Source organism: Anas acuta, chromosome 6 (assembly GCF_963932015.1).
Source record: "Anas acuta chromosome 6, bAnaAcu1.1, whole genome shotgun sequence".
NCBI classification, from domain to species: domain Eukaryota; kingdom Metazoa; phylum Chordata; class Aves; order Anseriformes; family Anatidae; genus Anas; species Anas acuta.
In genome coordinates, this window is record NC_088984.1 from 24,190,412 (window position 1) to 24,214,505 (window position 24,094).

Genomic DNA, 24,094 nt, shown 5'->3' on the forward strand with positions numbered 1-24,094 from the left:
CTGCAATGGTGGAACCTTATGCACAGGAAAGAGGAAAATGTTCTAATCAGCTTGACGTATGCTCCCATCCCTGGTAGAGCAGCAGGGTGATAATCCTTTCCTGTGCAGCACAGGAAGATATCATTTTCAATCTGGACCTCAATATGAGAGGTATAATGGCAATTCATAGCCTGGCACTGATAATTAGGGAGCTGGAGGGACTGATTTTATAAGGAAATAGCATTGATTAAAATTTGCATTTGGAGCACTTTCCCACAAAGGATCACAACTGCTGTGCTAGTGTTAGACCTGCATTTTCAAAAGCAAGCATTAATGGGCTGCATACTCCAATGGACTCTGGTACTCAACAAGCTTTTCTGAGCAGGTGTCAAACAAAAGCAAAGCCTGCTGAACACCCTTGTGCTAAATAGTCCATGAGGAAGTGGCGGGGATGTAGCTGAAGCAGGAGACACATTACTTTTATTTGTGAGAACACTCAGACAACCCCTTGCCTTTGTTTCCAGCCAGGTGTTCTGGATTTAAACAGCTCAAGGGCATAAATACAGGACAGGAGTTGAAGGATCACTAGGGTTGTATAGGCACTACTGGTACTTCAGCAATGTATCTTGGAACCACTAGCAGAAAAACAAAATATAACATGCTTTCTACCACTACTTCCCCAAAACCTCAGTCAGAAAATTAAATAAACTTGGACTCAATATAAATGGTGTGGCAATAGATGAAAGCAAGCAGAGAGAAAGAAGTGGCTATGAGAGGCTTGAGTGAACCCAGAAGGAACTGCAATTAAAAGGGTAGTTGCATCAGCCACTGGCTGCAGGATCACATCCACCACTAAAAGTACATGATGCAACTGAAGAGAAGAATATTGCAGAAAGTATGATTACATATACAATATATCCACACCCTTAAAAAGGGGAGTGAAAGCCGCAGAGAAATTTCCATGATTTTACCAAAAAACTATTGGAAAGACAAACTTGTCTACAAGAAGGATGAACTTAAGAAGGAGCTGATGAAAATCCAGAGAGAGGTTTTATTTAGGATTTCTAATAGTGCCATCATAGCATTGTGCACTGATAAGTGCCCGAACTTTTGAAAAAAATGGGGGGGGGGGGGGGGGGGAGGGGATGAGGGAAAAATTATTCCTTTGGGGAGCAGCCAAGCTTCTGACACATTTGTGCCCCCTTGGTTTCTCCTACCTGTGATCTCCTCCAGACACCAGTAAATACCACCAGTACCTTCACATCTTCCTACCTTTCTATGCAGACAGTTGGAGTAGAAATGTTAAGATTTGTGTAAGTGGATCATAGATAGGAGTGCCTGGAACAAAGAGCAGGAAAGGATGTGCTGGTAGTACCTAGATGAGCAGCTCTTCAGGATCCAAGCAGCTTCTAAACAAGTTAGAAGGCAAAGGGGAGTGAGTAAATCCTGATGACTCACAGAGATGAGACAGGACGGAGAGGCTGACAACTGTCAGCTCCTAAAGGGTGTATAGAAAAAAAAATAAAGTCAACACATGGAGCTCGTTGAGGAAAATGAAGAAACTGCAGGAAAAACTCAGCAGACTAATCTGCTCTGCTAGCAGAAGCACGGAAGCAGTATCTGATACAAAAATTAGAAAGGGATTATAGAGTCTTTATGCTGGTTTCCACTGCTTATTCTGTGGAATAAGTAATTTGTGTTAGTGGAAATGAAGACATTGCAAAGCATGGTAAAATAACCTTGGAGGAGCAGTTTTCTTCAGTGAGATGTGTCTTTGTGCCTATATGGCTATAGGTTACTAAGGCATAAGCACATATAAAGAACATCTAGCACATATAAAGAGTGTGTGTTGCCTCTGCTGCCAAATATACATTGCTTTTATTTTGAAACATTCATGTAGGTCATTGCTCCAGTGAAATATATATTTCAATAATAATTTTCAATTCTCTCAGGTTCTCATCATTTAACTATTGTTAATTATTTGGCAATTATGCTGATGAAAGGTTAAAAATGATCGCAGAGCCATTTCTTCAGTCAGGGAAAGGAGAAATGGTTTAAAATTAAATCCTTGCAGTTAGTGCTTAATGGTAATGACATGCTATTTTTATATTATTTGAAGTAACAGATGATTACTTAGTAACTTCGACACTGGAAAATGGGCTAGAAAAGTATAGTGATCTAAATAACAGACAAGCATTCTCTGATGTGAAATTAGCACACAGAAGAGGCCATTACAGAAGTACAACTTTACTTGTTATGAAGGTCATCAGGAGCTTTGCAAAGTGAGGTTCATTGTTCTCTGTCAAAGTCTAAATCTAAAGTATGCAGAGACTACAGATTGACTTCAAAATCATAACCAAACTACCAGTAACTTCCATTAAGCTACAGGTTTTTCTCCTGTTTTTTTTTTTTTTTTTTTGTTTGTTTGTTTGTTTGTTTGTTTTTGGTTTTTTTTTTTTGAAGTTTAGTGTAGTTCAGGAACTTAACTATGATATACAAACACCTCACCAGTCAGCCATTTCAAGTTACAAAAATGAAAACAATCTATTTTATTTCTCCTACAAGCAGTTACTGATATCCAGGGTAGATACAGGGACCTACATTTCATGCTTCCTTCCCTTCTTTAAAGGAAATTTGAAATAAATGAGCAAGGCCTTACATCCATAAATTGAGTAACTCCAGAGCATTTCAGAACAAGAGCAAGAAAGCATGTAAAAGATATTAGAGGTCCCAGTGAAGAATATCCTGCCACGCCCCCATGCTTGGCCCAAGGAGGGCACAGCATGAACATCTCTGCCATTTCCACCCCTCACTGCATGGAGGGAGAAAGGAGGAAGGAGGGAGGGAGAGGATGCTGCCTCCTCACACAAACTGATCTTTGGCCACGAGTCACTTGTTATCCTCCTGGTGCCTCACAGTAGACAGTATGAAGTCATCACTAAAAAACAAGCCAATGTTTTAAGGACTGCAGAGACGTTTAATGTAATGGTGGGTGCTGTAAACAACTGCTAGGCAATTGATGACCTCCTGTTTATTATAAATAGCTAGAGCACTTGTTCAGGCTGTAATAAAAAGAGAGGTGTTGACATATATAATTTAAACAAGAACAAATTTGAAGATTCAGTGATACCCTGCAGTCTATGGAAGTACATAGCGGCATAAGGAACTTCTCCCACTTTTCTGAGCATTTACTAGTGCTTAATATCCAAATATGAACCACAGAATATTTCAGGAAATACTATACTTACAAAGATGGGGGAATACAGCCCCCTGTCAGATTTTTCCTGACAAAAAAGAAAAAAAAAAAGAATAGATTGATATTTTAGGAGTTTCAAATAAAGACCATATAAGATATACTCTGAAACCTATATAAAACATATATAAAACAAAGGGAGCTAAATATTCCCAGGTGTAATTGACAGATGAACTCAAGTATTAGAACAGTATTCCACGGAAGTCATGGAAGGGGGAAGGAAGATGTGGGAACTGGGTGATGGTGTAACACAACCTGTAGCCACTCCTTTCCAGAAGTGCAAGCAGAGAATATAAAGTCCTTTTCTTTTGTTTCTGGTGCTGGGTCCTGCAGCTCTTTCTGTCATTTTATAGTAACACCTTGGTCACATTATAGTTATCAGGAGAGGGGATGGTGTTGCCCACACTGCTGGGGAGCAAGGCCACAGCTCCTGAAGCTCTGTGGGTTCAAACACATTGTCCTGTACTGATTGTGCTGGTGCTTACCTCAGCTACCCATGGACCCAAAATGCCTTTGCAGTTCCAAATTCATGTAAGTAGTCACTGTAGCTCTGCTAATGGCTCCTGCTCCTCAGCCCCTTCTGCTCTCCAGCTGGACTGTGCACAGGGCTTGGCTAACCAAAGGAGTCATTAAACAGACTTCCTGTCCTGCCTTGTGAGTCCATACCTTTTGCTCACTAAGGCACATTTATGTGAGCTAAGTTGTCTGGACTTATGCTCAGTATTGCAGCTACACAATTTATCTTGCATTATTCTATGCCTGTTTATTACACAAAGTATCTCACCTGTACCATCAGCAGCAAACTGCAGGTCTTGGAGCCCACCCTTTGTTCTTGTCTTACCACCAGATGTCGATATCTTCCTCCTTCACCTCCACAATGAGGGCAGCTCTGCCCTTAAGGCCACAGCCATCAGGATTTCATTTGTCTAAAATGAGAGAAGATTACAGCTGATCTTCCTGGCTCTCTCTTGAAACAGCAAAATAAGAGATAAAATAAATGGCTTGACTGAAACCCTGTAAGAACATAAATTGCAGCGTAGATTAAAAAGTCAGTTTGGTCATAATAGTAGGCAGAGCTTATCATTACATTTCATTTCTTTTAATGGACATTTTCTGCTGTATTTACAGGAACAGGGCAATTCTTTCTAAGCTGAATTGTGCATGTATTCCAGCGTGATTTAAACCGGTCATAGCTTCAGGGTATATATATCTGAACTGCACCATACCCTTCCACTTCTGTTGTTTTCATTCCTGCAGTGACCAAATTGTGATCTATAACTGTTTCCAGTGTGATTATAGAACGTCTCCTTGTTTCGAAAGGACAAATATGTTAACTAAAGCAAAATTTCTCAAATCTCTGACGGATACTTTTTCAGTTCTCTCCTTCTTCTCAATGTTCATCAACTCTGAAGACATAAACAGCTCTTTCCCTCATTCTTGCTAGCACTCAAAAAAAATTCTATTTTTCACTTTAGAAATCATTCTCCCCTGTAGGATTTTTTTTTGTTTGTTTTTACTTTTTGTGGGACTTCATTTGGTTGATTGGTTTTGAGATACGGCATCATTAGAATGGGAGTACTTTACCATTTTTATTAGCATCTTATCTGGGAGACACTGTACATCCATAGCAGCTAGTAAGCAGCACTGTTCTGGGGTCATCTAAAGCACACAGAGCTGTATGCAGCAGTCCCTGCTGGGGTTTTTACATTATTGAATTTATCTGTGTAAGCCTATGCTAGAAGCCATCTTCCAAACAAGTCCTCACCAACAGTACATGCCAGTAGTCCTTGAGAGTGAGATAATGTCCTAAAATGTACCTCATTTACAAGAGCATAAAAAGGGAAAAACAAACAAACAAACAAACGTAATTTGGAGAAAAATAACCCTTTTGAGTCCAATCTTGTTTTGGCTCTTTATCTTAAACTTGGCATATGTGTCCCTGAATATCCTCAGGCCTTAGCACCACTGGAAAGCAGGAGAGCCATGAAGGCAGTTGGTAGCAAAATCTCCTTTCTGTACACCCTCACACTGGCCAGAGACAGGTAGGAATAGCTCTGAAATTATCCTCTCAGACCCAAAATACTGTCTAAACATGAATTGCTGGTCAGAACTTTGAAAGAGGTGCTATGTGCTTTTAATCTGTTTCTCCCTGCACACTTAGTTCAAACAGCAATTTTGACTTGTCTTCTAACATATAAAGCTTGACATACTTCACAGAATAGAGTGGTGCTGAACTATTTCAAATGCCCACAGGACTTCAGTTATCCCTCTTGCTCTTCTGCAATGATGAATGCTGTTGAAAACAGAGAGGCACTGGTACGGCTAGAGCAGGCAGGTGCCTACTGCATGCCTGCAGGCAGAAGCAGCATCACCAATGCTGTGCTGACCGCAGGGTCCAGTCAATAATCCATGGCAAAAAATGTCACAACCTATACAATATATCAGGAGATTTGACAGCTGGCAAGTGGCATTGCTAGCAGTGGGATGCCTCGATGCAGATCTGATTTTAGAAACTTTGGAATGTTTGGAGGTTTATTTTTCAAAGCCTCTATTAGGTATCTGCACAACAGAAATTAGAGAATTTGTAAGATGCAGTCATTTGTATTGCTCCATCTCCATAAAAACACATTTTCCCCCAAAGTTGAAACAGTGGAAATGAAATGTGTTCTGATCTCTAGTTGAAAGTGAACATTAACATACATTGTATTACAATTGAAAGGATTAAAAATGTACATAATAATTTCTATAATTTTCAAAGAGTATATTAACATGCGTCAGAAGACTTGTTAAATTATACTTGTTATATCTGTTAAATCAAGATACTCTCTCTTTCTCCTCTGCCTAATTTCTATTCCTCTACGATCCAGTCTTTCCCACTGTTGCACAATTCTTCCTTCTTTCACTCCTATTCCTCTTTTTTTTTTTCACATCTTTTCTCAAGTATCTGCTGTCATCATTATCACATCTATTCTTCCCTGACACTACATTTTTTTCTCCTTTATTTCTCTACTTCCCAAACGTCAGAGTTGTCACCTCTTTCTCAAATCCCTTTAAAAATATTTCCTTCTTTGCTAGCTACCTTTGGGCCTCACCTAAATCTCACTGCTTAGGCAGCAGTTCTTTCTTAGGTGGTAGAGAGGTACTGCATGCTGGTAAGTTGAACTCATGTATACAAACAAAGAAAACTACAATTACAGTCTTTGGTTGTAACAGATAATTTAACACCACACTAATTAGGTTTTAAGGACTGGTTCCTGAACAGTGCAAAGAATCCTTCTGGACATCCCTTCAATCAATCAATTGGCTTGCAGTCTCCTTACAGTGCTCAGAATTTTCTCTGGTAAATGCATCATCACTCTGAATCTACTGGCATTTTTACAAATACATTTGGTCATGGAATGACAGCTGCAAGCAATGCAGATAACACTCAATTAGTAGGAGACTGCAAATAATGTGCTTGTCAGACACCTCCCAGTCCTGCTCCCTTTCTCTGAACATTCAGGCCAGGGAATATATTTTTGCCTCTACTTTTCTGTGATTTGCATTTTCATTTGCTAAGAGTATTAAAATGTCTTATTTATCTTGGACTGCAGCATCAAAATCTTTGTGCATCTCATTCCCTGCAGAAATTTCCCAGGCAAGTATTTCCCCACTGCATCTATTTGTTTAACAAAGGCAAAAGATTACTCCAATGAAAAAAAAAAAAAAAAAAAAAAAAAAAAAAGAGGCGGGGAGTGGATGCAGATTGTCCTCAGAGAAAGCCAAAATCCTTCTGAAGAATAATTAACTTTCTGGATACAATTCAACAGAATGCCATTGTGTGTGTGAGCATGTGTTAGCAAAGACCAGAAGCTTCACAGTATATAAGCCCTCTCTTAGCTGATTGAAATAACCAGAAAAAGACCAGTTCAGCGCATTTCAGCGTCTTTAGCATGTATCTTTAAGCTCTCAGCCAGAATTTCTGGAACCACTTATATATCCTCTGAGAGCCCTTAAAAATTATTCCCCTCTTCCAAGCACTGGATTCTTGAACAGTGGGGAGGATGAGCAAGAGAGAGATTATTATTAGAGAAACACAGCTTCAGCCTGAACACTGTCGTTGGCAATGTGTTTCAGATGATACATAATATATTCCCTTAAGCTAGTATTAGAGGTAGGTCATTATTTTGATACCTCTCTTACAGCAGGAATACAAGCAGCCAGCCACCACTTTGGAGCAGAGGTGAGGTGCTCTTAGTGTGGGACACTCCACAAGGGCTCACAGAGAGGGAGGACTCTGAACTGAACCCTACATTTAAGTTCAGCTTAACTATCCAGACTAAGTTTTAATTTGCTTCCTCTTACGTTGGCTCAAAATCATCAGTGGGGGAGTGCTGATCTCAAAGCTGATGCAAATGAAGCTTTCTGATGGCTGACTTTTCCCTGTGTGCCAATATTTTCTGTGGTTTTACCCCATTAGGAGCTTGGGTAAATAGTTTATGCAGATGGGTTAGCTCCCTGCCCATTATTTTCCCATTCACCTAGAGATGAAATTCCTAAAGATTCAGGCCATGGGGCTTAAATGAGGTTTTATGAAATAATATTTTTCTATTCTAGAATAATACCTGTCATAAGGAGAAAAAAAAACAAAAACCAAAACAATTACAGGAGTTAAGATTACCACAGGCATATCCCAGGCATATCCCAGTGGTGGTTTTTTTTTGTTTGTTTTTGTTTTTGTTTTTTTTTTTTTTTATCTCATTATCATTCCAGACTTACCACAGTGTTGGTGATACTTCACAGAGGTGCAAAGTTCTTCAGCTGAGTCACTGTTATCAGATGTTATGCTCACTATGAAAACAAAGAAGTTTCTGTTGATTCAAGGTCAGGCAAGTCCCACTGCACTGGTCTACTGAAGTTACTTATGACTGAGCACACTTTCTTCAGTTTCCTCTCGGAATATGTGTCCTGTGCCACACGATTCTTTTTTAGATCTTTTCCACTCTTATTTTTTCAAACCAATTTTGACTCTGTAGCTTCTTCCCTCAACATAAGGCATAAGTTTTATGTTGTAAGCCTGTCTTAAATTCAGTAATTGTAGGGATTTTTCTACCAGGGCACACACTTTTTCAGATGTTACATTATGTACGTTCTCTTTCCTTCTCCACAAACATGCTGAGATTACTAGTTGCTTTGTCTAATCTTACCTTTTCCTACTCACTCAGCTCTATAATCAAAGGTGTCTGAGAAACAACTGATCTGACTCCAGAAGCAGGGTATATTTGATTAGTTAGTGCTATGCAGATATAGCTGACTCATCCAGAGCAAGTCTGGGGGATTTACAGGCTCAGTTCAGCCTGCTGAAGTTTGTGCCACACCATCTTGCATGATATATAGGTAAGTCCTCCCTTGCCCATGCAATACTGCAGTGATAGCTGTGCCTTGAAGTCCTTTACTTGGACAGCAGACCCTGCTCTCTGCTTTTCTGTAGTTGTCTCAATAGGGTAACCATCTTCATTTATTTATTTATTTATTATTCTATTAACATTTGAACTAATATATCTGGAAGGCCACCTGGTTCTCACTCCAAGATCAGCATTATGGGGTACTTTTCCTTGGAAATATTCTTCACTGAGTTTATTAAAAATTTTGGCTACCACTAGCTATTAATTGGGGCAGAAAGATGTACCAATACACTAATCTGAGCCATAGGAATTAATGGGAATATGAGTCCTCTGCTTAGCAGAGTTATCATAACAGGAGCAATTTTAATCCCTCTTGAGCAAAACTGGATTTAAGCCAGTTTAACCAATACACAAAAGACTCTGTAACTAATTAGCAGGTCTTTGTAGAATCCAGACCCCAATAAATATTAATGTGATGTCCTAAAGAACAAGCATTATGTTCCTGAATCATACATTTATTAAGTCAAGATTTGACCTTTTTGGAGATTACATGGGCAAACTCCTTCACTCTCTGCAAACACAGGCAAAAATCAATCTCCTGAAAGCATACGCTAAAAAAATCCAAATGCCACATCCTACATTTAATGGACATATCTGATTAAAATGAATACAATAAATAAATACATACATACATGGAAACCTCCTAACCCAGCTACAATAAATGAAATATTAACACAATACACACGTCTTTAAAATACCATGCATTAATGTTGAATAATGTCAGCTATTACAACTATTTTGTTCCTCCCACACTAAGAGGAGAGTCTATATATACATAATTACTGCTAAAAAGAATCTACACTGAATGCTTGCTGTAGGTACAAAGTCAAACATGCCAGAATTAGTAAATGCTAAAATGAAATCTATCAGTAGTGCAATCATTCTCTATTATGCATGCATTCTGGTATTTTCCTCCCAAATAAATGATCATTGTGATTTCAGTTTTTATTCTTTGTGTGCATCAGCACAGTGCTCTGATGCAGAGGAGCAAAAGATGGCAGAGGTGGTTGCTGTCCTCCACATGGACCAGTTGGGAAACAAACCCTTTCCACCCCATGGGCCACAGATTGAAGTGCTGGTGGTGAATGGGGGAATTTTGCTTGGTGTGGGGCCTCCTGGAGCTCAAACAGGTCTGCAGTGCTCAGAGAAATGATTTACTCAAATAGCAGATGGGCTTCCTACAAGGAGCTGTGCAAATGAGTTGGTGGGAGTTCATTTTGCCATGTTAGCCACCTACACTGCATTCCCATAAAACTTTGGAGAATAACACTGTAGGCTAATCCAGTTCCCTCCAAAAGCCTTTTTCTACAGTCAGCTGATATAATAAATATGTGGCTGGAAACATCTGGGATAAGAAGCATCCTCTTTTATCAGGCCATCATTATTTTCAAAACTACATTGATGTTATTGAAAAATATTTTTTACTCAAAAACTAAACAGCGTTGTAGTAACAGATATGCCTACTGCACATCTGCAGCAATACTGCAACAGTTACTTAGCAACCAGTAAGATTTTTCTTTCCTGACAGGACAGGGAAAAAAAAAATGATATCATGTAAAGGAAAAGAAAAATTGGAAACAAATTGAGTTGAATAAAAAAAAAAAAAGGAAATACTGTGTTAACATTCAGCAGGCATAATGATCTGGGTATGTTTCTGCTGTTTGAACCAGCAATTGCTGCACAGCATTAACTCAACCTACACGTTTAAAATCAAGGACCAATCTAGTTTATGTTTTTCTATCATTAAGAAGCATTATCTACCATCTTCTGACTATATTCTCTTACCTGTATCATATTACACGCCGAAAGAGGCAGAAAAAAGACAAGTGTCATGATGACTGAAATTTCCATCGGCAAGCACGGTTCCTTGCACTGCCCAGGGAAGGCAGCCTCACCTGGAGCAGAGTTCTGCGGGCAGCAAGAACCACCAGGAACCTGCCTGTGCCTTTTGCTGAGCTGGAAACTGGGTGTTGCATAAGGAAGAGGAAAAGCATGTCTGTGCACCCTGCCCTAGCTGGCTAGCAGGTGTTAAAAACCACTGGGACAGATAGACAGACAGAAATACACACACACACCCCTCCCTTGAGTGGGTCATCCTCCTTCCTCACTGCTCCCTACCACCTCAGGCAGAATTTAGAAGTTGCTTTGATTCACTTCAAACAGTGAAGATTTAATGTACATTCTGGCATGGAGCAAACTTAATGAAATTTCTATACATTAACTGATCAAATATAATTTTTTTTTTTTTTTTGCCTGGCTTTTATGATTTAGGAAGGAACGAATCATAGTCTGAAGGAAATTACAGACTTAATTACTGAAAGTAATGGTGCTATGAATAAACATTTAGATTCTCAGCAGGAGGTAATTACATTTATGATAGTTTTGAAAATTTAACACTGCAGCTTTCTCTATAACACAGCAGGGTTTCATCAGGATGCTATTATATATATATATATTACCTTCCAAGGCAATAAGAGTCTTAAGTATAAAATACCAGAGACCAACATTCCATTCAGTACTTAATTATTACATTGTTTTTTTATGGTACATTTGAGCAAAGATATTAGCAGTTAGCATTTATTGAACATTTTCTATGGAAAGTGTTGATCAAAATACAATAGTATTTTACCTGGTGTTTCCCACTGAAATACTTTTTGCCAATAAAAACTAAAAACTCAGTGGGCTTTTGTTTTCTTATTTACTTGCAGGTAAAATCATTTCAGGATGAAATCCCTCCAAACTCTGTTAATATATGTGTGTGTGTATATATATATATTTTTTTTTTTTCCCCACTGAAAACACTAGAAAAAAAATCCAACCTGTTCTTCCACAGCATTAGAGGTGGCACAGGTCTGCCACCATAATATTTTATATTTCTATAAAACAAGTCAAACTCAGGAGAAATTAAAGGATTTTTTGCAAAGCATCAAAGAAAGAGAAGGGGTTGTGCACTTGGGCTTTGTTAATCTGAATTTTCAGTTAAGTATCCACTTTTGTAAAAGGCCTAAGGGAAAGGCCATGGTGAGTGGTGGCCACCAGGACCACAATTGCAGCATCTCTTTACTGAAGCCTGTTTCTCACTGATTTCTCGTATTTGGTATCCCTTCCTTGTACAACAAATGTTTTATTTTGTTTGTTTTGCACAGTGTTTGACCTTTCTTATGCAGGCCACTTTCTTTTACAGCACAAGTGGAGTTGTGGCTGTCAGAGGTAGGTACACCAGTTTCAGCAGACCTGAGATGACTGTAGGCTTTGTGAAGGGCATGAAGGTGCCATGAGGAGCAGATAAGACACCGGAGCTTCTTCTTTGCTCTGAGCACTAAGTGAGACAACTGATCCAAAGGAAACCTACCCTACAGTAACTCAGCTTTCAGCATGCTGGGCAATTTCTGCAATTCAAGCATTTTGTGCACTTGCAGGATGCTACCTCACCTTGCCTATGAGCTTCTTCCTGAACAACAAATTCATCAATGGGGTTTTTGGGATCTCAGTGCAGAACACCCATGACACACCACATCTCCAGTTTCTGCAGGGTAAGATTCCTCTCTTGCTGTTTCCAAACATTCCCAAGCAAGGACGTATTTTATTGTCTAATGATGAGCAGTATAAGAGCTGGCTTCGTTTTGGCTCTGTGCAACCAGCCTGATGTACATTTTCATTTTCACCCGTGCTTGGTAGAAGGATCTTCTCAACAAGGAAGTACCAGTATCAGTGTCTTCTTGCTGCTTTTAGCCTAGTCTGTCACTGCCAAAAGAGGCTCTCCTTGCTTCTCAATGTGATAAGTCACAGATTTCTCTGCAGCTTGTCCGAGAAGGCAAGGTAAGCCATAAAAAACCTGTGGTGAAGTGGGAAGTTCTGACTTACAGCAGTCAAACAGGGCTGCGAAAGCTTAACTGAAGACACAAGAATTTTAAGAGGCTCAAATGGGTATCAATGCACAGCCTTCTCTTTTTTTCAGCCTTTCAAACACTGCAAGAATTGCCACTCTGTTAGCATAGATCTGAAAAGCTACTGCACATTCTCTATGGCCATGGCAAATGTGATATTGTTGCTACCAGCCTGAACGAGACAGCTCGACTCCTCCACTGCAGAAGCAGCAGCAGGCAGATTGAATTTCCGTGGTGATCGTAGTCCTATAGACCTCTTGACACTTGAGAGAGAGATCTTTCTTATGATTGTTTCTTTATTCATATTACACCTTCAATGTCCTTCCAGTAGGATAGTCACAGGACTATTTTGAAGAATTTCTAGTTTCTTGTTTTGTTACTTGCAGCTAAATTAAGTTTTCTATATGAATCCTGGAAAGCCTGAAATTCAACTGTATGCAATTCAAAAGAAAATAGAAATAGACATCCATGTAAACAGATAAATGAATATCAGCATCCTGGTGTGGACCAGGTGCCCTCCCTGGGCTCATGGAGCACACAGGAGGCTTGCAGTTCCAGGCTGGGATTCTGCCAGACATGTTTAAACCCAAGATTACATGTAGCTGATTTTCCTTCCCTCTTTAAAATGAGAAGTTCATTATCTCTTCTTTCCATCTACATGCCTCACTCCAAACCTTCAATTAAGAGAAGGATACAATAGTTTTTTAAACTCCCCTATTTTAGACTTGCTTCTTCACTTTCAGTGATTCACCACATTAGGGAGACTTGCTTATAGAGGAAGTAACTCTGAGAACAGCTAAATTAGCTAAACAGGCTGGCGTCTGTCATCAGGAATGGATTAAAGTGACCTTTTGAAGCATGGGACCAGGTTCATAGTTACCTGTGGCCATACTGAGGTGGCTGCACCATGCTGCAGGGAATGCAGGACAAAACACGGTTCCTCTTTGAACTGTGTGGGTGGAGGGACTGTCCATATTAACTCCTGCTTTTTGGGAAGCTTATTGCTTCTAAACCCCACTAAGTGTTCAAAACAGAAAGATGGCAAGAAAACAGACTAAGACAGGCTTACTTTGTCTCCTTACGGAAAAAAAAAAATTCTCTGTGAGGCCTTAAGTAGGAAGACACAGAACTTTAAGCCTATCACCTAGACAAATATCTGTATTCAAGCAGCAGCCAAAGCTAGTTTCTAGGCACCAGAACAGGCTTGTCTCCTTCAGTCAAGCCAATCTATTTCTGTGCTATTTGCTTCTGAATCAAAAAAAAAAAAAAAAAAAAAAAGCAAAACAAAGAAACACACAAGATAAGCATGATATTGCAGCCTGTTAGTGTAAGTTACCAACTAAATGTATAAAAATTTGGTAGAGCTTTGCTACCCAAGAAGTATATACATGTACATTCAAAGACAAATGATGTGATTTCAGCTTCATTAAGTCAAGAAACCTGAAATCACATGTGAATTATCACAGTGAGAGATGTGTCCAAACAGATTGATTTGGACCAAAACCCAAACAAGTAACAAAGTAGACTATTTACCAAAGAATCAGCAGAAGGACAACTCTTGAGCTTTGTTATCAGATGTGCTGTTTAATTTCTAACCAGCACTGACTGCACTTCAAACCAGAACAGGCTTCAAGAACCAACTTCTCGTATAGCACAAAGGCTTGCAGGTGTTCAGGCAGAGGTCTATCCACAGGACTGGCTATCTTAAGTTTTAGTTTTCAAAGTCTTTAGAACAAGAATCACTCTTTAGATTGACTAGGCACCAAAACAGTAGAATCAGTACTGACAACATAGAATGCTATCTATGAAAGACATTGTACTGATCAAACTGCTTTCTGCAATAGGCACTGTGCCTGGGTGAAGTGTTAGAGATCTCATGTCAGTTCAACTCAAAGAAACATGACTTGCTTAACTACTCTTTAAATATGCGTTACAAAAATGCAGAAGCTCTACCTTGCTTAGTAAATATCCATCTTTAGAGGTAATAAAGCTCTTGATAGAAGATTGTTCCTGTTACCTGTAAGTGACAGTCCATACCTGCAAATGAAGGCCTGTTTGGAAAGGTAGCAAGGGAGCAACAGAGGATCTGGTCTTCAAAAAATCAAGTATTGAAATAAATCTGATTTTGAAACCTAACACCAGCCTTGAAAGGTAAGAGATCCTCTTTAGAACTGAAAGAAAAAAAAAAAAAAAGGTAAATGCTAAAAAATAGTTCACAGTTTCAGTGAGGAAGATACATCTTGAGACAAGTGAGTGAGGGTTCAAAGGAAGGCATCATGTGGGAAATACAATCCTTTGCTTTTTTTTTTTTTTTTTTCTTTAAAAGCACAGTGCTGGAAAGCTTAGTGAGTGGCCTTAGTGGGCCTTCTAAACAAGTGAGAGCAAGGTGCTGAGTCAGAGAAAACACCTACCCAGGCTAAGGACCAGCATCTCTTAAAGTAACCTGAGCAGAAAAAGTCCTAGAGTGAATGACACCTAAAAGCAAGTGGCACCAATATGAGCTAAGGGGTAAAGATGACAAGATCTGATCACTATAGAAGCCACAAAAAGAACACTTATCCCCAAAAGCTGGATGGGCAAAAGCAGACTGATCTTTCTCTGGAAGAGAGATGCAGTCATAGCATAACAGCTACATGCTAACAACAGAATGGAACAAGAATGCCACTTCTATTACTATTATTCTCTGTTTGTCCTATTCCCCCTCCCTTTTTTTTTTTTTTTTTGTCTTGCTATATACCTAAGCTGTAGGTTTTCTGGAGCAAGATCATCATTTCTGATATGCATGAGCAGTAACAAGCACAGTGGATGCCTGATTGCTGGCTAATGTGACTTACAATATAAATACCCAACAAGAAATGCTGGGGTAGATGAAGGGTTACCTATCAGCACATAAAAGATGACAATGGGTGCTTGAGTCTTGCACGGAAGTTCTGCTTACCCAGTGTTATACAATAAAAACAAGACTAAGTTAACACTGAAACTATTTTCAACCATTTTTATATGTTTTGCTTAACTTAAACCACATTTCTTATCTGTTTAAGATTGGCTAGATCCAAAGCATTCACCCTTTCACTTGAGAGGCTGATGAAGGCCCTTGTCCCTGATAGGCTCAGATGCTTTTTCACAGGCACAGAGAAACATCTCCTTGAAGGTGTTTTAGCTGCCATCAGTGCCTGTAAAGGTGAGAACTGTGGACTCATAAGGAAGTTCTGAGCTCCAGACATGAACGTTTCTCTCAGCAATGTTAAACTGCATGAAAAATACATACCTAGGGTTTCAAAGAAGTAAAATGTCTGGAAGAGTATGCATTTAATTGACTGTCCATTTCTCTTACTTAGCATAACAACATTTCACTGTATCTGGAACAGATACTGCATTTCTCAAAGCAAAAGTGACTTTTGGAAACTCTTTGGTATACAGCCGGATGGGATTGCTGATGAACCCTATGGTCTTCTTGGAAAAACATCAGCTTCAGCAGCTACTCTTCTAGTGTTGTTCTCAGTTTTGCTGTTAGCATTCAAGGGATAGTTAAGTTCCCTGCATTGCAGATAGCCTTTTCAGTCAGTGCAAAAAACTATGTAACAAATTTATTTTCTTTCCAAAGCTGACATTTATAAAGACTTCACAATTTAGTTCAGAGCCATTCCATTTAGTAGACTGGTGATTTAAGCCTTCCATGGCAAATGAATCATAAATGCTGAAATCTAGCTCAGCTTTAGTTTTACTGTTGTGATAGGAAACTGCACTGAACAATCTATAAATAAAGGAATGTGGGAGACTATACATCATAAATATTTATTTCCCAGTTTATGTTTCCCTATCCATCAGACAGACCTGTGGCTGAGGCTGAAAATGTATTTGTGACTAACACTTGTAGCAGCTGCAAAACGAGCAGTGGGGACATCTCATGGTCTTTATTAATTTAGAGGTAGTGGGAAAGTGGGACCAAGTGTCTTAAAACTGTGTCCCAGTAGTTTTCCTGACACATTTCACAACACGAGCTAGCCAGATGTTCTCATTGCCTCTGGAGACAAAATGAACATAGCTTTTGATATCAGTGTGACTTCTGTCTCTGTCAGAGAGCCACCCCCACAAGTGAAGAGCCGCTCTCAGCAGTTGCTGCCCACAAGCCCACATCCATTCTGCACTGCCGGGTATGTGGCAAGAAAAGCAACAGAAAGACTTCAAGAGGTAATGTTAAGTTTAGATCTCTGAAATCTTGAATAACTAAGATTTTCCAAGAAAAAGTGTATCCTTGATGGAAATGCATTCATCTACTAGGAAGGCCACAAGCCCTTGTCATTATGCAAGCAGTTGACATTGGAAAATCTTTAATTCTAGAGCCTTTGAGGGGAAAAGGGAACAGATATTTCACTCAGTGCTCTCAGTTTCTGCTTTTTGCTGTAGAGTATTTTTAACAGCATTAATTATTGTTTGCACTTGAAGTGTTCTCTATGAGTCAGGCTACAAGTTAACCCACACTAAATAATAATATAGAAGCAGCCAATTAGTAAAAGTGCATCAAAGCTCTCTGTAATACAACCGTACTAGTGGCTGATATGGGACTTTTGATTTAATTACCGGGCCTAAGATGTCAAATGATTGAACAAACCAGCAAATCAATGAACCGTGCATATACAGACTTAAAATCTGTGGTGGCAAGGGATCTTAAAGTACCAGTCAACACATTACTCTTCAGTGAGTCATTTTTGGCAAAAGTTTGCTGAGAGGTTATGAAATCTCTGATGTAGGTTTTCAGAACAAAGCCTAAGCAATCAATGCCAATGCTTATTCACCTGAACTATGAGATTTTTTTCCCCTAATGTCTAATTTAAATCTTCCTTCCTCAAATTTAAGCTTGTTACCTGTCCTGCTAGCCTCAGTCAATATGAAGAGCACTTTCTTCCCTCCCTTTCTGTTGCAGCCTGTTACAGACTCTACCTGTAAGCGCAGAGCGTGCAGGGGCTGGAGTGAAGGGACCCCCTTCCTGTGTGGTGCACACAGCTCCCACTGCAAGTGGCAGCAGGTCTGTGTGGGATCCGTACCACGTCCAGTGATGTAAAGAGCTAAATCAGCCCTGGAGCCACAAATCATTGTAAATCCCATCCCTGCTACCCAAGCCTCCGCAGGGACTCTTGTTTATTTCCATAGATGAGAGCACTGGAAACCAGAATTGCTGTTGTTGAGGCTTGATAATGTATTGGCCTTAAATATGACTCTAAGTTGGAAATACATGCTTAATTCTCTCCTTGTAAGCAAAAGTAACTCTTGCTTTGGCTAGAGCTTGTCCAACCTGCCTAAGCTAGAGCTTGGCCACTTTTGTGTACAGTCTTCACTTGCATATTGTGAGTATATTGATATTTTATTTCTTCTTCACAAATTTTTGTTTGACCTATTTAAATTACACAATTTGGAAAAACAAACCCAGAAACATTATCAAGACAAATTTTAAATAACACAAAAGAACATCTCATATCTGGCTTTTAAAGATTGGGATTATTGCTCTAACAGGAGAAAAAATACTGAGAAGTTGCTGGGGGCAGAAAGTGAAAGTTTTCTGCTTGCTTTCTTTTCTAGCGAGTCCTGAAAGTGGAGCAAATGCTGACCTCTAACTGTGATACTGCAAAGTGAAAATGAGGACATTCTGACAGAAAAATGGAGCTGTGTGTGCCACTGTGTGCAAGTTGTATTATTACCAGTGCCCTCAAATTACTAGATATTTAAATTTAGAGACCCATAATTTAGATGAAGAGTGTAACTTCTTAAAACAAACAAGTTGAACAAGAACAAATAGACAAAAAAAAAAAAACTATCACACAATTTAAGGTAATAGAAAGTATGGAATGGGGAAAGATGAAAATTTCAGAGATATAAAAGAGAAAAACAACTTAAATTTCACCTCTCCATGAAGTATAAGCCATTACATTTTTTAAATGAATGTTCAATCAACTGAGGAATCTCAAACTGATAGCTCAGTTGTGCCCTTAGCCCTAAGGATAGCAGGCTGAATGCAACCCCAGTGTTTCCATTACAAGACACATGACAAGAGATGGAGAGGATGATACTCATGGCAGGGTTACAACAGCCTCCATTTCTGTGTAAACATCTCCCTATTTATACAATCTATTAGCAGACATCACATGGGAACTAGGAGCTGAAGTGAAACTTCTGAGGTGATTTCAGGGCTGTTTCTATCAAGCCAACAGAAAACAGCATACAAATGCAGTGTGCAAAACAGACAAGCTACTGAAAGGTGCCAAAAGCCTTTATAGTGAAAGAAATTGTTCTTTGTGAGGTAGGATAGAAAACTAGAGTGTTTGGCAGGTGTGTAACAATGGTGGCAGACTTCTCTACAGAATTAATTCACAAAACACAACAATTATTTTTGAAGAATAAAGAAACTAAAAAAAAACATTAACACATGTCTTCAGTAAAAGGACTTTCTTGGGGATCATGCCTGAGAACGGAACTGCTGACATACTGCCCTAGCAGCCTGACAATACAAGAAGCGAAGGGGAGCATCCTCCAAGAGCCTCCCCCAGCTCACTAGGGCTGCCCGCGGAGGCTGTGGTCTCCTCCCCAGCGCTGCGCTGCAGGTTTGGGGCTGGCTCCCTCCCCTTCTGCAAGGCATGCACCGGCACTGGTAAGCCTTGCAACTTCTGCTCTGAACAGGGTTTTTTCCTCGCCAGATTCACTTCATGAAGCATTATCTAGAACACCCTATTTATTACCCTGAAGCTCGTATTCCCGGTTATATTGCATGAGCAATGCTTGAAGTCACTTGAATGGTATCCAAGGATGCAACTTTACACAGCTAAGCTAATTGGTCATATCTTATTGCTATCTGCACTTGCTTCTAAATAGACAGTAACTGATCCCAGAGAGCCCATTACAGTTTCTTTATACAGAATATTTTATAAAGATACGCAACACATTTATTAGAACTGGTTTTGCTACTAAAAATAATGTCGTTAAGCTTCTCTACCCCATTCACAACATATTTTCTACTTCTTGCTGTCAGGCTCCAGCTCATATTATGCTCCCCCTGGACCTCGTTTTCCTTTAGTGTCAGTGACCCCCATGTCACCCATGTGTCCTCCCTGCCGCATTATCCCCGTTTGCCACCAGGTGTCATCAAACCTCCCACCAGCAACGTGGCTCTGCTTACTGCAGGATTTGGGATTTCCCCCCTCCCCCTTATTTTTTTTTTTTTGGGGGGGTGGGGAAGTGAAATCCTCGTTAGCTGCCAACAAATTCACACAACAGTAAGAGGGCCATTTTTCAGATTTCCCCACACCTTTCTCTGTTTTGCTAATGTTTGTATCAGAGCAACAAGATGCAAACAGCACCCTCCAAACATGCACCCTTGAGTAGTTAGCATCGGCTCACCTGGCATTTGTTACGATTTTCTCCAAAGCCTGTCTGGACACACAGTGCTCACCATCAAGCCTAGAAAAAGTTTTCTTTGTGTCCAGCTGTCCTCACGTTTCAACAAGGTGTCAGAGTTCCCAATTACACTGCATCTACGGGGTGGAAAAAGGTGTGAATTGAAGAGGCACCAGAAGGAACACATCTATTCAGGTTTCACTTAAAAAGAAAACAAAACAAACAAAAATTAAAACCCCACAACTCTTTGTGTATGTCCTCCACCTCTACCTCCCCAAATCTTTGCATTTTCAACAAAAATTTTAAGTGCTGTTTCTACCAGTCACAGTCTAAACGTCCCTTTCTGTCATTTGTCCAGTTCTTCATTTCTATACTCATTTGAGATGCAGGGGATTTTATTTTATTTTTTAAGCCATCTGGACCAGAAGCTTGAATAAATTACAGGCAGTCACCAGGGCTGTTAATCAGATCCCTGGTACAAAATCATTACCTGGCAAATGTAGAAATAAACCTACCCTGAAATCCCACAGGGATGGTAGTACTTGCTGTGTACTTGGGGGAGAACAAACCCAGCCCAAAGTGTGCACATCATTTATCAGCAAATACAGCAAATTACACATTGCAACAAAAAATTGTGCCACCAAAGCTTCCAGTATCTTTCCAAAAAGCAAATCAGATCCAGTAAGTAAATAAGTTATGTATTTCCCAGTCTGTTACTTTGTTTCAGCTCACACAAGACAAAACCTTTTCATTGATCTGCCTTTCTGGAAAGGCCTTTTTTTTTTCCGTACCTTTTGAGGGAGCTAGGCTGGACTGGATGTTACCCAGTGCCGTTCAGCTCAGCTGCCTCCTGCCCAGGTCAGCAAAGATTCTGTTTTCTTCCTGGATCTGAGGGAAGCACTCATGTCTTCACTTGTGGTTATTTTTCTGTGAGGCAGTTTGCAGGGTCTCTTTAACTTATTAAATAATAGGTAATTTCACTTATTAAATAATAGGTAGAAAGAAAATAAATTACAAAAGAATAAGGAAAATTGCAACCTACAGACCCTCTCCTTTCTGTGCCTGTGATGCCCAGAATTGCTCATAGAGGAGGCAAGCACACCAGAGAAGGATGATTTGGGGGAAGTTTCCAAAATCTACAGAATTCCAGGCAATTCTGGCTTTGACCTATGCAAGACTTACAAAAAAAAAATAAAAAAATAAAAAAAATAAAAAAATCAGGCATTGCAGGATTCTACAGAATGAACTTTCTGTTAAATATAACCCATAGATTTCACACAGAACTGGTTATTATTAACATCACATATATTTGACCTAGATTCAGTAGCTTGCAAAGTGCTACATTTAACTTCTAAAGTAAGAAATAATTAAATTGAAGAATAAGTCACCAGGCAATTTCCTATTCAGTTCATTTAAAGTCAGATTCTTGCTGCCTTAGAGAACATGAGTTATACTACTTTAAGTTTTCTTAATGGACCAAGTTCAGAAGTGTTGTGAAATTAGGCATAACTGGGTACTGGCTGATGAGTCTAAATTGGCATATAGCAAACATATTGAGAGAGATGAACACATTTACATCCTCTTTGAGGCTCAAGAACACAATGGGCAGGAAGTACTACCAGATGTTATGGATAGCTCAAAAGATTGCGGCTCAGTGGACACATACCTGCTTCTTTCTTACTTGGGCAAACACTCAAAGCCTGGATTTGGCAGAGGGATCATTGGGCTGTTTCCAAAAGATATGTTTGCTGCTATGTTAGATGTGCTCTGCAATGGGTGATCAACTTTTGCAATCGCAGCGGTTCCATTTCTGCTGTGTTGCATCTCTCTAGGGTGCTTTCTTCAAGAAAAAAAAAAAAAAAAAAAAAAAAACAAAAAACAAACAACTGGGATGTAACAAACATTGTACAGGCTGCTTCAAATTTTATTCCCCTTTAGTCATCAACTCTATGAGTTATGTTTTGAATTCGTGTTGAAATAGCATCCCTAATTAGATTATTATAGGTTTTAATCTTACATCTAACTAATTCTCCAGTTAGAGGTTCTCTAGGTTTGCACCCCCCCCCTTTTTTTTTTCCAAATTACAGTGATTACATTCAGCTCAGAACATTTTCAACAGAAATTCTTAGTATTGTGAAGTATAAATATTTCCTATTTTCATCATTATATATATGTATCTCCATTGTTCAGAGACTTTATCCCAGTGTAGTTTGGATCCAGATTAAGATATATAATTAAAAAATTAAGGATTTTAGGATTCTTTTTTTTAAGTTTCCAGTCTATGACTAATAAAGTATAGCAGTTTTTAAGGTCTTTACAAGATGCTGTTACAAGATGCAACTTTTTACTCTATACTGTATTTTCGAAGTGTCTTGTTAAGTTCTGTGGCAAACAATTCTATTGACTTGCAACAGTAAACCAAAGTAAAAAAAGTGTTTTGGTTACTTATTGTTTTAATGCTGCTAGAAAGAAGAAGATTCTTCTTATTAATTCAGAATTAATAAATAGATAATATCACCATCAGTAACGTATACAAGCCAACTATCATGCCTTCTTAACAGTACACAGAAACAAGCACATGAATCACTCTGGTCTTCTGTTTTGTCGAGATACAAATAACTTTGAAAAGTGGATTTTTCTCTTTACAACACCTGCACATACTTCCCAGAGATCAGCTTCTGCATGGCTCCAGGTTCTTCACCAGAAGGAAACAGCCCCATGCAGGCCAGCTGAAGAGTCACAAATTTTGGGAACATTTCCAAAGCTCAAAAAAAAACCAACAAACATTCGAGGTTTCTAGGAATCATGACTCAGTTGGTTAGAGGTTTCACCCTTTCCTTATTGTCATTGTAAAGCCACCTCCAAACATCATCATAATTTTAAAAAGTGATGTGATCACCATTTTGCTCTTCTAGCTCTTCCATTTAATAACAAACAGTGGGTGAGGCTAATTTCCCATCAGCAGAGTGGCTTGGCAGCTGGTTTCACAGGCTGTTTTGATTCAGTCCTAGTAGAAATGCCCATGGTTTCCCCTTTGCAAAGAATCACCAGCTGTTTTTAAGGCTGTGGTCTTTCTTTTAATCAGCAGACAATAATAAAAACTCCCTGTATCACAATTATATACAAATGAGATGCTCACAGAGCTGATTTTTTTTTATTTTAAATGAAATTAGAAAGAAAGTGGGTCATCTGTTGAAATGCATTGTTGTAAGAATTGCTTGTTGGAAGCCTACAGACAGGTAGGCTAGAGCTGAGTAAAGTCCTCTCCTTGATGGCCCACTTAATAAGATCTATCAAACAACTTTTTGTTTTATTTCTTTAGATATTCTTTAAGTCACAACACAGAAGTGCACTGCAAATCACAGCTGAAATCTTGATTACTCAGAATGTAAAACAAACATTAGCAATGTGAAAACACACCTTCACAAGCACATTTTCCTCCTTAACTATGTGAGCGCGTTGTACCTCCTAGCAGCTCACAAACCACACCAGTGTTATGAGAGCTCCCTTTCCTTTTGTGGCCCACCCTGCCCACTCTCATTTTTACAAGGAACTCTGGTTGCCTCTTTGCTTGGGGAAGGAGGCAGGAAGCCCAGACACAAGAAGGGCACTTCTGCCCTAGGGAAGAAGCAAGGCCTAGACTCAGGTGCTCCAAAGAATCAACTTTTCAAGATACGAAAGGGGATTGCTGTAGTCTTGTCTTGGTGGCAGACAGGCAAGAGGAGACAGACCTCTTGTCCCTCTTATATCATCCAAACCCCTACCATTTTCTTTGCCCTGTTTGGCAAGAGGTAGGCTCATGCTGTTCAATCATGTCAGCCCTCTAAGCAGCTCCTGTGAAGTCAGGCAGTGAAGACCCATTTTTCACTCAGCCTCTGCAGAAGATGTTAGAGAAGATTTTAAAATTTGAATTGCTTGTGAAAACCTGATCTGGCACAGTTGAAACCAAGAATTAACTTTGAATGAAGCTGCCACCTGCCTTCCTGAGGAGATAATATATCCCAAAAAGGAAGGGTTTGCAGGCATCACTGGACCTCTAAAGCAAGCATCAGATCTGGCAGAAAATGTGCTTAATGCAGTCAAGGCTGACAGAGCTTAGATGAAAAGAGAAGGGTCATGGCTGTATTGTCCCCTATTCTTAGGTG

At 39.4% G+C, this 24,094-nt stretch overlaps 1 long non-coding RNA gene across 3 annotated transcripts; it reads right to left on the minus strand.

The window, feature by feature from the left end:
* Positions 1-2,434: 2,434 nt before the first annotated feature.
* On the minus strand, positions 2,435-23,000 carry LOC137858317 (uncharacterized). Of its 3 annotated transcripts, XR_011097641.1 has the most exons (6): positions 22,601-23,000; positions 21,616-21,789; positions 20,741-20,876; positions 19,953-20,086; positions 7,991-8,062; positions 2,435-4,158 (listed from the first exon to the last, which is right to left on the minus strand). It is a non-coding gene; the product is annotated as an uncharacterized lncRNA (long non-coding RNA). The 3 variants fall into 3 exon arrangements; XR_011097642.1 differs by lacking the exons at positions 2,435-4,158; positions 7,991-8,062 and adding an exon at positions 10,725-14,734 and having other exon boundaries at positions 20,741-20,837; positions 22,601-22,997; XR_011097640.1 differs by lacking the exons at positions 2,435-4,158; positions 7,991-8,062 and adding an exon at positions 10,725-14,734 and having other exon boundaries at positions 22,601-22,997.
* Between the last annotated feature and the right edge of the window lie 1,094 nt (positions 23,001-24,094).